Here is an 11,601-nt window from a genome sequence, read left to right as displayed (position 1 = left end):
GAAAAGAAGAAGAAAGAAGAAGAAGAGAAGGAAGAAGAAGAAGGAAGAGAGAAACGGTGATGATACTGGAAGACTGGATTTTTTCCTGGGTCGGATCCTTTTTGGTCGAGTTCCAAAAGGTTGAGCCGTGGATGGGCATTTATCCAAGGGCATGGTACTTCGGACTGGTGCGGTGTTCAAGACAGTTAAGGGGTAGATACTTCTTAGTGTCATCTCTTCTCACATAATTTTCAGTTGGTGTCGCACCGAGGGTCAGAAGGATGGCGCTGGATTTTGTGCTGTTTTCTGTACAAAAGAATGATACATGTACAACTCCCACACCGTAAGTTGGCGTGGGTGGCGTCGATTTTGTGTGGGACCACAGTTTAAAGTCTCTATATGTAATCAAGTCTGTAAATCTTTACCGTTCCAACTTGAATTTTTCATTAAGGATTAGAACGGTAGGTATTGTAGATACGGTATTCTTCGTCCAACTCTTGAAGCATGTAGGTCCTGATTCCTGTTGGTAGGACGGTGCTTCCCAGTTTCTAGCTTCCCCTTTTGTAAATCTGATCACACACCACTGTTAGCTTCCACGGAGGGAACATCCGCCACTGGTTCTTATCTCTTCTTAGTTCTGATTTAATAGCAGATTCAGGACGAAGATAAAGTTTTCTTTGTGTCTAGATGGTGAGGCCCAGTGGCGGACCTAGAAGACGTGCATACAAATTGATCTGGACGGCTTTGTTCCCTTGCATTTGAGGTCTGTCGCGGACTTTTACACATGTCCAGCGTCCGTTCGGGAAAGCTTAATGCTAGACAAGTCTAAATCATACTCCCATTCAAAATTGCGCCTTAGGAAGTTGTGGAGCTCAAACGGTCAATTTGGTAACTTACCAGGAGGAGAAGGAGGAGGAACACTAAATTACAACAACTATAAAAATTTTATCATTTGTTGTTGTGTTGTTGTTTTTTTTTTTTTATATCGGAAATTGTTGAAGGTAACGGGGGTAATTTGTTGAGTTTTTGGAGCACAGGAATACATACAATAATAACAATGATTTGATTCCAAAGATCTCTGATAGACAGAAGTGAACATACTAATTTTAAAATGGCAGATCTTTTTAAGGAAATTTGTCAAACGTTTTTACTGTAAAAATTTGTGCTAGGAATTCCACAAATTAATGTATGAAAGCTCTGGAAAAAAAAAGTTGTTGATGTGCTCTGTTGTTTCCTTAAGCGGGAAACCAATACTCACAAGAGTCGAAATAACGCGTATACAAGTCCAAAATTAGACATAGGCTTGAAGCTTCGTCAATCCGTAGCAAGCTAGCAGGTCATAGGAATGTGTACTGTGTAAAGAACTTACATTAGTAAGCTTGGTAGCTACGGGGATTGAATAGAACACTTTGTCTGATTCCTTCTTTATCCTGCTCGAATAGGATATTTACCTCCTTAAACAGGACTTCAAATTTTGTCCTAACCTAGCAGCAATAGAAGCAGCAGCAGCTAAACAAGGGCGTGTTCAATTTTTAATTCTTAGAAACAGTCTTCCGCCCCCCCAACAAAAAAAAAAAAAGAAAAGAAAAAAAAAAAACTGCCCTATATGTTGCACATCACCGCTATCTTCTTTTTCCTGTTCGTTATGCACAGGACAAATAGATATGTGCTTGTACCTACTTCGTCAAAAATGGGGGAGACCGATTACCATATTTCAACCTCAATGACCCACAATCACTACAATGCAACCTTCTAAACCCGATTACAAGAGGCCCCGAAATAACCAGAATTGTTGACGCAAAACCAGAAAACGTCTTTCAGCAATGATAGATAGCCATGGTCCGGTTTCTAAACCCATCCTCAGAAATGTCCCCGTACTAGGAAGATTTGGAAATCTAGTTGGCTTAGATAAGGATCTAAATTGCCAAAGTTCTGGACAGCAGCCGTAAAATGATTTATGCGCTGATTAGAGCTGACAGGAATTAACCTGTGAAGATTGTTTTACAAGATATCACAGTACGATGTTAACCCGTTCTGGTGTCGTGGAGTCAGATTGACGTCAGGCTTGAGCTTTGTACCGCTGTGTTCACACGTAGTCCATTGATGTTGACTGAACCGCTTCCACACTGCCTCGACAACATAGATTCACCTTGTCGACCGGTGGCGGTCGACGGCCATCGACTATGTGTGGACACAGCTTTAGAGCAGTCTTGGACATATTCATAATAATTATGATTTTAATCATAGACTCTCAAGTTGTGATTATGATTATAATCGTAATCACAGGCATATGTATACAATTACACTTCACGTTTTTTCCTGTGATTAAAATTGCAATCATAATTTTCATATTAAGTAGGTACCTACCAAAGTTATATTTCTGAGATTCATCAGATAAGGCCCAAGAGTTCCAAGACCCCAATGTGAAGGAATTAGTAGGAGAAGATCCAGTATTTGACATTTCTGGGGGTTGCTGTAGTTGGTGACAGTTGGATACTCGTTGGTATGTCAACTCTTTTGAAATCTTCTGAATATCACAATACTTTTGAACAGTAAAAAATATATGTGGATAACCTTTGTATCTAAAAATCGTAAGACTAAATTTCTAGACACATCATGCAACTTTCAAAAGACACTGTACCCATGCCGGTCTAAGCATGGAGTATTATTTCTGGAATACTGCATGGTATCGAAGCTATAGCAGAATTATGATGGATTACAAATACAAAGGCATACACTTAATGATAAGGTAGATCCCCTCTCGTATTCATATCGCATCAGAATATTCATAACCTCTTATTACCTCTACGAAATTAATGTGTTCAGCATCAATAATGTTTCCTGGATGTTTAGCTCTGTCGATCGTGTGTGACAAAATTTTAATGCTCCGTCTGCAGACTTTTCATATCGATGGAATCGTTATTGAGATATTTAGGTGTCGATGATTTGAAGCGTTATTAGTTGGACTTATTGGTCTATTATTAGATCCATACATGGTGAAAGATTATCATGGGAAATGGATGATTATAAACTTTAGCAATTTTTCATGGATGAAGCAATATTGGATATTGTGAAGGGTTCAGTCAGAACAGTGGCTATGATGTACTGGTGTTCTATGTAGAGTTCTGTTCAGAAGACAGAATTAATGTTACCTGGGAATTTGAGCAAATTTGACAAAAGAATTTGTGAGGAGGTTTTGACTGTTGGTCCGTTATTGTAATAGTACCTCATACTCGTATTGTGAGATCATAGGTGACTCGCCAATTACCTATAAGTGCTTCAGCGATTTTCCATGGACACTCATTTAAGAATATTGAAAAATTGTGCTCTCATGAGAACAATACCCACTCCAAGATATCCTGGAGAACACACAATCAATCTCATCAGGAAATAAAATTTGATTATTTATCATTAGATATTTCAGGAAACTATGGTCGGAACAAATTAGAATCCTTTCAAGAATGTGTTTGGTCTCGAAACCACCTGAGTGGAATACCACCTTATTAAATTCCTTCGAAACACAATGAATAATTAAAACCTATTATCAAACAAAACCATGGTACCTTTCCCACATCAATGACAATACAAAACATAGAGACCCAATGGTCTCAAATTTCACACGTGAAACCATTAGAAAGAAGAGAAAGTTGATTTCTTGGTACCACCAAAAGAAATGGTGGGTGGCACCTCGAAAAACGATCGAAGGTATTTGATTGTTGATCAACAAGAGAAATAAAAGGTCCATTATTTGCAAAAGAAAGTGACAAATTAATAAGAAAGAAAAGTAAAGAAAAGAATACGCGAAAGAAAAGAAAGAATACAGAAAAGAAAGAGATTGAAAAGATAAAAAAACCCCAATACAAATAACAACGAACTAATTGATGATGGTAAGAAAAGGAGACATCAAAATGGTTGTTTAGAGAAATTTCAAGACGATACAGTGACTTTCTATTTTTGCTGACAAAGACTCCTGCAGATAGTTCGATGGAATTTTCGCAAAACAATAATAAAGATTGTACACAGCTAAAGGAAAACGCCGAAGAAAATCACATTTTAGGTTTGTGTGAGGGGAATGGAGACACTGAGAAGAATGCTTGAGATTGAAAGTCTACAATTGTACAAACGCCGGTGGCTTTGTGAAACTTGGGATTGTTCCCGGCAATTTCTTCTCAAAAACAGACATGACCACTTTACAAACCTATGCGGGTGTTCATCCAAAGACATTTTATCCTTCTAATATTTGAATCGGGACTCACTCTGGACCTTTATTTCTAGAGTCCTGAGCAAATCCTAGGGCTAGACGAATGTCAGGGGTGACTCTAATATTAACCTTTGCAGAAAATTGAGGCTGGTCGTACAGACCTTGTTTACACTGTTTCAATGTTCCCAATTTGACTTGTTTAAGCTGTTTGCGTCTAAATTGAAACAAATGTTAAAAAAAAACCTAGGAATAAAATTAATAACAACAATAAATAACCCATTTTCATTTTTCACTTTCTGAATCTAGTCAAATTTATCACTTTCATTTTGATCAGTACAGTGACTTTCTATTTTTGCTGACAAAGACTCCTGCAGATAGTTCGATGGAATTTTCGCAAAACAAGAATAAAGATTGTACACAGCTAAAGGAAAACACCGAAGAAAATCACATTTTAGTTTTGTGTGAGGGGAATGGAGACACTGAGAAGAATGCTTGAGAGTCTACAATTGTACAAATGCCGGTGGCTTTGTGAAACTTGGGATTGTTCCCGGCAATTTCTTCTCAAAGACAGACATGACCACTTTACAAACCTATGCGGGTGTTCATCCAAAGACGTTTTATCCTTCTAATATTTGAATCGGGACTCACTCTGGACCTTTGAGGATATATAGATCTCTAATTCCTAGAGCCCTAAGCAAATCCTAGGGCTAGACGAATGTCAGGGGTGACTCTAATATTAACCTTTGCAGAAAATTGAGGCTGGTCGTACAGACCTTGTTTACACTGTTCCAATGTTCCCAATTTGACTTGTTTAAGCTGTTTGCGTCTAAATTGAAACAAATGTTATAAAAAAGAACCTTGGAATAAAATTAATAATAACAATAAATAACACAATTTCATTTTTCACTTTCTGAATATAGTCAAATTTGTCACTTTCATTTTGATCAAATAACAACAATAAATAACCCATTTTCATTTTTCACTTTCTGAATCTAGTCAAATTTATCACTTTCATTTTGATCAGGCTCAAAACAAACCAATCTCATTCATAGCCCGTTACTCGGACAGAAGGGCACCCAGGAGAAGAAACAGTTATAGGAAGAAAATGAGGGATCACTTTCAGAAAGTCCCATCAATCATGAAAGTAAGAAGAACACTTGAATTATTACTGCCTTACAGAGCCCGGTAAAGTTTGTGCCTTTTACTACTCAGTGAGTACTCACTATTGATGTAGGTCTTGTAAAATTGGTAGACGTGTGAAATAATATACCTAATTGAGTCAAGAAAGTTTGACCGTACCTAACTATTAAATGAGAAGCGGAAAAGCCAGTAGCACAGGATTGCCCAGACGGCAGACGGTCATCTATCCCGATGCCAACCATAAGCAATGTTGCTTTACTTGAATGATCAATCGGAATTTTGGAAACTGGTGCATTTAACGTGCCATCGCCGCCGCTGGCTTTGATAGTTCTTCCCACGTGAAAACAAAACACTTGATTCAGGCTAAAAACAGAGTGTAGCGGAGAGCATAGACCTTTTTGCTCTCAGTTCCATGCGGTTTGAGTTCTTCGCTTCCCTTTATGGTCACTTCCCTTCATCTACTTGATGCTCTATGTGCCAAAATGGTGCAGGACCTCTATCTTAATCCAGAAAACTTCCCACTCCACTCTGTTTTAGCCCAAGTTTTTTCTATGCAGTCAATTCCCACCTCCGAGAATGGAAAGGTGACTTGGAAACTTCAGACCGAAACAAAATATCGACGTCTGGTCAAAACAATACGAGGATGATGAATAGGCCGCGTATAACTCACTTCAATGTGTACCTCTGGTATATTACGAGTCGTATTCCATTATGAATCATATTTCAATGAATTAAAATGTCTCATTAGAAAATTTTCTCCCCTCGTTATTTGCATACAAGAGACGCATTTAGCGCCTGATAAAGAACCCAAGCTTCGGGGCTTCGAACTTTATAGATCAGACTACACTGGTGGAAGAATAGCTTGTGGCGGCGTGTGCATTTATGTCCACGACTCTTGTTTCTCCAAACAAGTGCAAATCAACACCAACCTCCAATGCGTCGCCGCCCAAGTTAAGCTCCCCCATTTTTCGCAACCAATCTCTATTTGCAATATCTACACCCCCAATACGACTCAATCCATACCTTACTCGGAGGCTGACCTCACTGCAATTAAAAACCAACTACCTAGCCCATTCATTATTGTGGGAGATTTTAACGCCCATAATCCCCTGTGGGGTAGCTTAACTCGGTCGAACGAAGGGAAAACTACACTGGTGGGAGAATAGCTTGTGGCGGCGTGTGCATTTATGTCCACGACTCTTGTTTCTCCAAACAAGTACAAATCAACACCAATCTCCAATGCGTCGCCGCCCAAGTTAAGCTCCCCCATTTTTCGCAGCCAATCTCTATTTGCAATATCTACACCCCTAATACGACTCAATCCATACCTTACTCGGAATCTGACCTCACTGCAATTAAAAACCAACTACCTAGTCCATTCATCATTGTGGGAGATTTTAACGCCCATAACCCTCTGTGGGGTAGCTTAACTCGGTCGAACGAAGGGAAGGAAGTTGAGCGGTTTATCCTTAATCATAGCGACCTGAACCTACTTAACACTGGTGAAGCCACTCATTTCAATCTCTCGTACTGTACCGAGTCAGCTATTGACCTTTCTTTTTGCTCATCATCAATCTACCCTGACCTGAAATGGTCCGTCACAGACGACTTATGTTTCTCTGACCATTTTCCGATCCTTCTCACGCATGACTTTCCTGTGCCCAATGTCAATGCGTCAAATGTTCCCGTAATATGGAACTATGACAAAGCTGATTGGACAAAATTTAGTTCCAAAATAGATTTCAGTTTCATTAATGACAATGCTGATTCCAACACACCTCCAAATGTAGACCAAATGTTATCTGACATTAATACCATCCCGATCCTTCTCACGCATGACTTTCCTGTGCCCAATGTCAATGCGTCAAATGTTCCCGTAATATGGAACTATGACAAAGCTGATTGGTCAAAATTTAGTTCCAAAATAGATTTCAGTTTCATTATTGACAATGCTGATTCCAACACACCTCCAAATGTAGACCAAATGTTATCTGACATTAATACCAACATCCTCGATGCCGCCAAATCCTCAGTCCCTGTTAAGCATATTCCTCCTAACAGACTTCCGGTCCCATGGTGGGATGAGGAAGTAAAACAGGTGATCAAGGCCAGAAGGAAATGGCTGCGTAAAGCGAGACGTTTTCCTACAATTGACAATAAAATAGAGTTCAAAAAAGCCCGCGCTATTGCCAGAAAAACTATCAAGGAAAAGAGGTCTAGTAGTTGGAACAATTTTGTATCTTCAATCGACCATGCCACTAGTTCAGGCGAGATGTTCCACAAAATGAACAAGCTTCGAGGTACGTAGAGCAGATAAGACATTACTTTGTACTAGATAGATGTTAGCAGTAGATTTGTTGCGATGTGCTTTACTTCATTTGAATGTGCACTGTACGGTATACGGTACTTCTCGCTCAGTGATTACCAAAGTTGAGTTCGTTACTGAAAAATCCAGTGGAATACTCTAATGAAGAGAACCATTACCTTATCTCCTGATTAAATTTGTACTATCCTATGACAAACTGTTCTTTGTAAATCACAGAAACATACTTCATAATACCACATGATTTTAAGTTACAAAGGTGTGTCCAAACATAGTCAACCGGCCATCGAGCCACATTGATCGAGGTGAATCTATGTTGTAGAGACAGTGTGGACAGTTCAGTCGACATCACTGTGGACCGGTCGACTATGTGTGGACACACTTTTAGAGCTGTACTGACCATTTCATTTTCCCTCTGATTACAGGCAGACCCTCCAATTAAACCTCTTCAGTATGTTGACACTCATTGGGTTCCGTACTCCAAGTTATACAATCTGGTGAAAAAAACTGAAATGATATCCTCCACACCAGTTACCTACGAGAACTGTTGTTTTACATATTATTACCGTGAAACCATAATGAAGGAGAAGAAGAAGAAGAAGAAGAAGAAGAAGAAGAAGAAGAAGAAGAAGAAGAAGAAGAAGAGGAAACGGGTGATGATACTGGAAGACTGATTTTCTGGGTCGATCTTTTGGTCGAGTTCCAAAAGTGAGCGATGGTGCATTATCAGCATGGTACTTCGGACTGGATGCTGTACAAACATGTAGGTAGATACTTCTTAGTGTCTCTTCTCACATTAATTTTCAGTTGTGTCACCGAGGTCAGAGAGGATGGCCTGATTTTGGCTGTTTTCTGTAAAAAATGAGTAACATGTACAACTCCACACGTAGTTGGCGGCCGTCGATTTTGTGTGGACACAGGTTTAAAGTCTCTATATGTAATCAAGTCTGTAAATCTTTACCGTTCCAACTTGAATTTTCATTAAGGATTAGAACGGTAGGTATTGTAGATACGGTATTCTTCGTCCAATCTTGAAGCATGTAGGTCCTGATCTGCTGGTAGGAACGGTGCTTCCCCAGTTTCTAGCTTCCCCTTTTGTAAATCTGATCACACACCACTGTTAGCTTCCACGGAGGAACCCCGCCACTGGACTGATCTCTTCTTAGTTCTGGATTTAATAGCAGATCAGGACGAGATAAAGGTTTCTTTGTGTCTAGATGGTGATGCCCAGTGCGGACCTAGAAGACGTGCATACAAATGTGATCTGGAGCGCTTTGTTCTTGTCATTTGAGGTCTGTCCGGGACTTTTACACATGTCACGTCGTTCGGAGAGCTCTAATGCCTAGGACAAGTCTAAATCATACTCCAAGTTCAAAATCGGCACTTAGGAAATTGTGGAGCTCAAAGGGTCAATTTGGTAACGTACCAGGAGGAGAAGGAGGAGGAAACAAAATTAAACCAACTATAGAATTTTATCTGTTGTTGTTGTTGGTGTTTTTTTTTTTTTTTTTTTTTAAATATAAACCCAGATAAAAGATTTTTTTTTTTTTTTTTTTTTTGTTTTTTTTTTTTTTTTTTTTTATCGGAAATGTTGAAGGTAACGGGGTAATTTGTGAGTTTTTGGAGCACAGGAATACAACATAACATGATTTGATTCCAAGATCTCTGACAGACAGAAGTGAACATACTAATTTTAAAATGGCAGATCTTTTCTAAGGAAATTTGTCAAACCGTTTTTACTGTAAAAATTTGTGCTAGGATTCCACAAATTAATGTATAAAGCTCTGGAAAAAAAAGTTGATATGCTCTGTTGTTTCCTAAGCGGTGAAACGATACTCACAAGTCGAAATAACGCGTATACAAGTCCAAAATTAGACATAGGCTTGAAGCTTCGTCAATCTGTAGCAAGCTAGCAGGTCATAGGAATGTAACTGTGTAAGAACTCACATTAGTAAGCTTGGTACCTACGGCGTGCATACAAATGTGATCTGGAGCGCTTTGTTCTTGTCATTTGAGGTCTGTCCGGGACTTTTACACATGTCACGTCGTTCGGAGAGCCTTAATGCCTAGGACAAGTCTAAATCATACTCCAAGTTCAAAATAGGCGCTTAGGAAATTGTGGAGCTCAAACGGTCAATTTGGTAACTTACCAGGAGGAGAAGGAGGAGGAAACATAATTAAACCAATTATAAAATTTTATCTGTTGTTGTTGTTGTTGTTTTTTTTTTATATCGGAAATGTTGAAGGTAACGGGGTAATTTGTGAGTTTTTGGAGCACAGGAATACCTACAATATAACATGATTTGATTCCAAGATCTCTGATAGACAGAAGTGAACATACTAATTTTAAAATGGCAGATCTTTTTTAAGGAAATTTGTCAAACCGTTTTTACTGTAAAAATTTCTGCTAGGATTCCACAAATTAATGTATAAAGCTCTGGAAAAAAAAAAAGTTGATGTGCTCTGTTGTTTCCTAAGCGGTGAAACAATACTCACAAGTCGAAATAACGCGTATACAAGTCCAAAATTAGACATAGGCTTGAAGCTTCGTCAATCCGTAGCAAGCTAGCAGGTCATAGGAATGTGTAACTGTGAAAGAACTTACATTAGTAAGCTTGGTAGCTATGGGGATTGAATAGAACACTTGTCTGATTCCTTCTTTATCCTGCTCGAATAGGATATTTACCTCCTAAACAGGACTTCAAATTTCGTCCAACCTAGCAGCAGCAGAAGCAGCAGCTAAACAAGGTCGTGTTCAGTCTTTAATTCTTAGAAACAGTCTACCGCTCCTCCAACAAAAAAAAAAAAGAAAAGATCTTCCGTTCCCATTTTTTAATTCTTAAAAACAGTCTCCCCCCCCCCAAAAAAAAAAAAAAAAAAAAACTGCCCTATATGTTGCACATTACCGCTATCTTCTTTTTCCTGTTCGTTATGCACAGGACAAATAGGTATGTACTTGTACCTACTTCGTCAAAAATGGGGGAGACCGATTACCATATTTCAACCTCAATGTCCCACAAATACTACAATGCAACCTTCTAAACCCGATTACAAGAGGCCCCGAAATAACCAGAATTGTTGACGCAAAACCAGAAAACGTCTTTCAGCAATGATAGATAGCCACGGTCCGGTTTCTAAAACCCATCCTCAGAAATGTCCCCGTACTAGGAAGATTTGGAAATCTAGTTGGCTTAGATAAGGATCTAAATTGCCAAAGTTCTGGACAGCAGCCGTAAAATGATTTATACGCTGATTAGAGCTGACAGGAATTAACCTGTGAAGATTGTTTTACAAGATATCACAGTACGATGTTAACCCGTTCTGTGTCGTGGAGTCAGATTGACGTCAGTCCTGAGCTTTGTACCGCTGTGTTCACACGTAGTCGATTGATGTTGACTGAACCGCTTCCACACTGCCTCGACAACATAGTTTCACCTTGTCGACCGGTGGCGGTCGCCGGCCATCGACTAGGTGTGGACACAGCTTTAGATCAGTCTTGGACAATATTCCGCATAAGTAATTGATGATCTTTAAATCATAGACTCTCAAAAACATCACAGAAAAAACGCAATGTTGTGATTATGATATAATCGTAATCACAGGCAGGGTATGCTATTACAACTTACACTTCACGTTTTTTCCTGTGATTAAAATTTGCTCAATCATAATTTCTCCATATTCAAGCCTATGGTACCCTACCAAAGTTTATATTGTTCTGAGGATTCATCAGATAACGGCCCAAGAGTTCCAACGACCCCAACTGTTGAAGAATTAATGGCGGCTAAGGCAGCTGTGCGTCCTTTAAGCCAAATTAACTGTATTTCAGTGAACGATGAAGGATTCTCGACTTCAAGAAAATAGAGACATCATCAGCAAAGTTGGACGATCCAGAAATCGGAGGCTCAGAATTTCTCTCAAATTCAACGCTCCCCAAATATATAAAGAAAATAAAAAAAAA

Source organism: Diaphorina citri, unplaced genomic scaffold, assembly GCF_000475195.1.
Source record: "Diaphorina citri unplaced genomic scaffold, Diaci psyllid genome assembly version 1.1 scaffold1092, whole genome shotgun sequence".
Lineage (NCBI taxonomy): Eukaryota > Metazoa > Arthropoda > Insecta > Hemiptera > Psyllidae > Diaphorina > Diaphorina citri.
The sequence above is the reverse complement of the archived record's forward strand: the minus strand, read 5'-3'. Positions refer to the sequence as shown.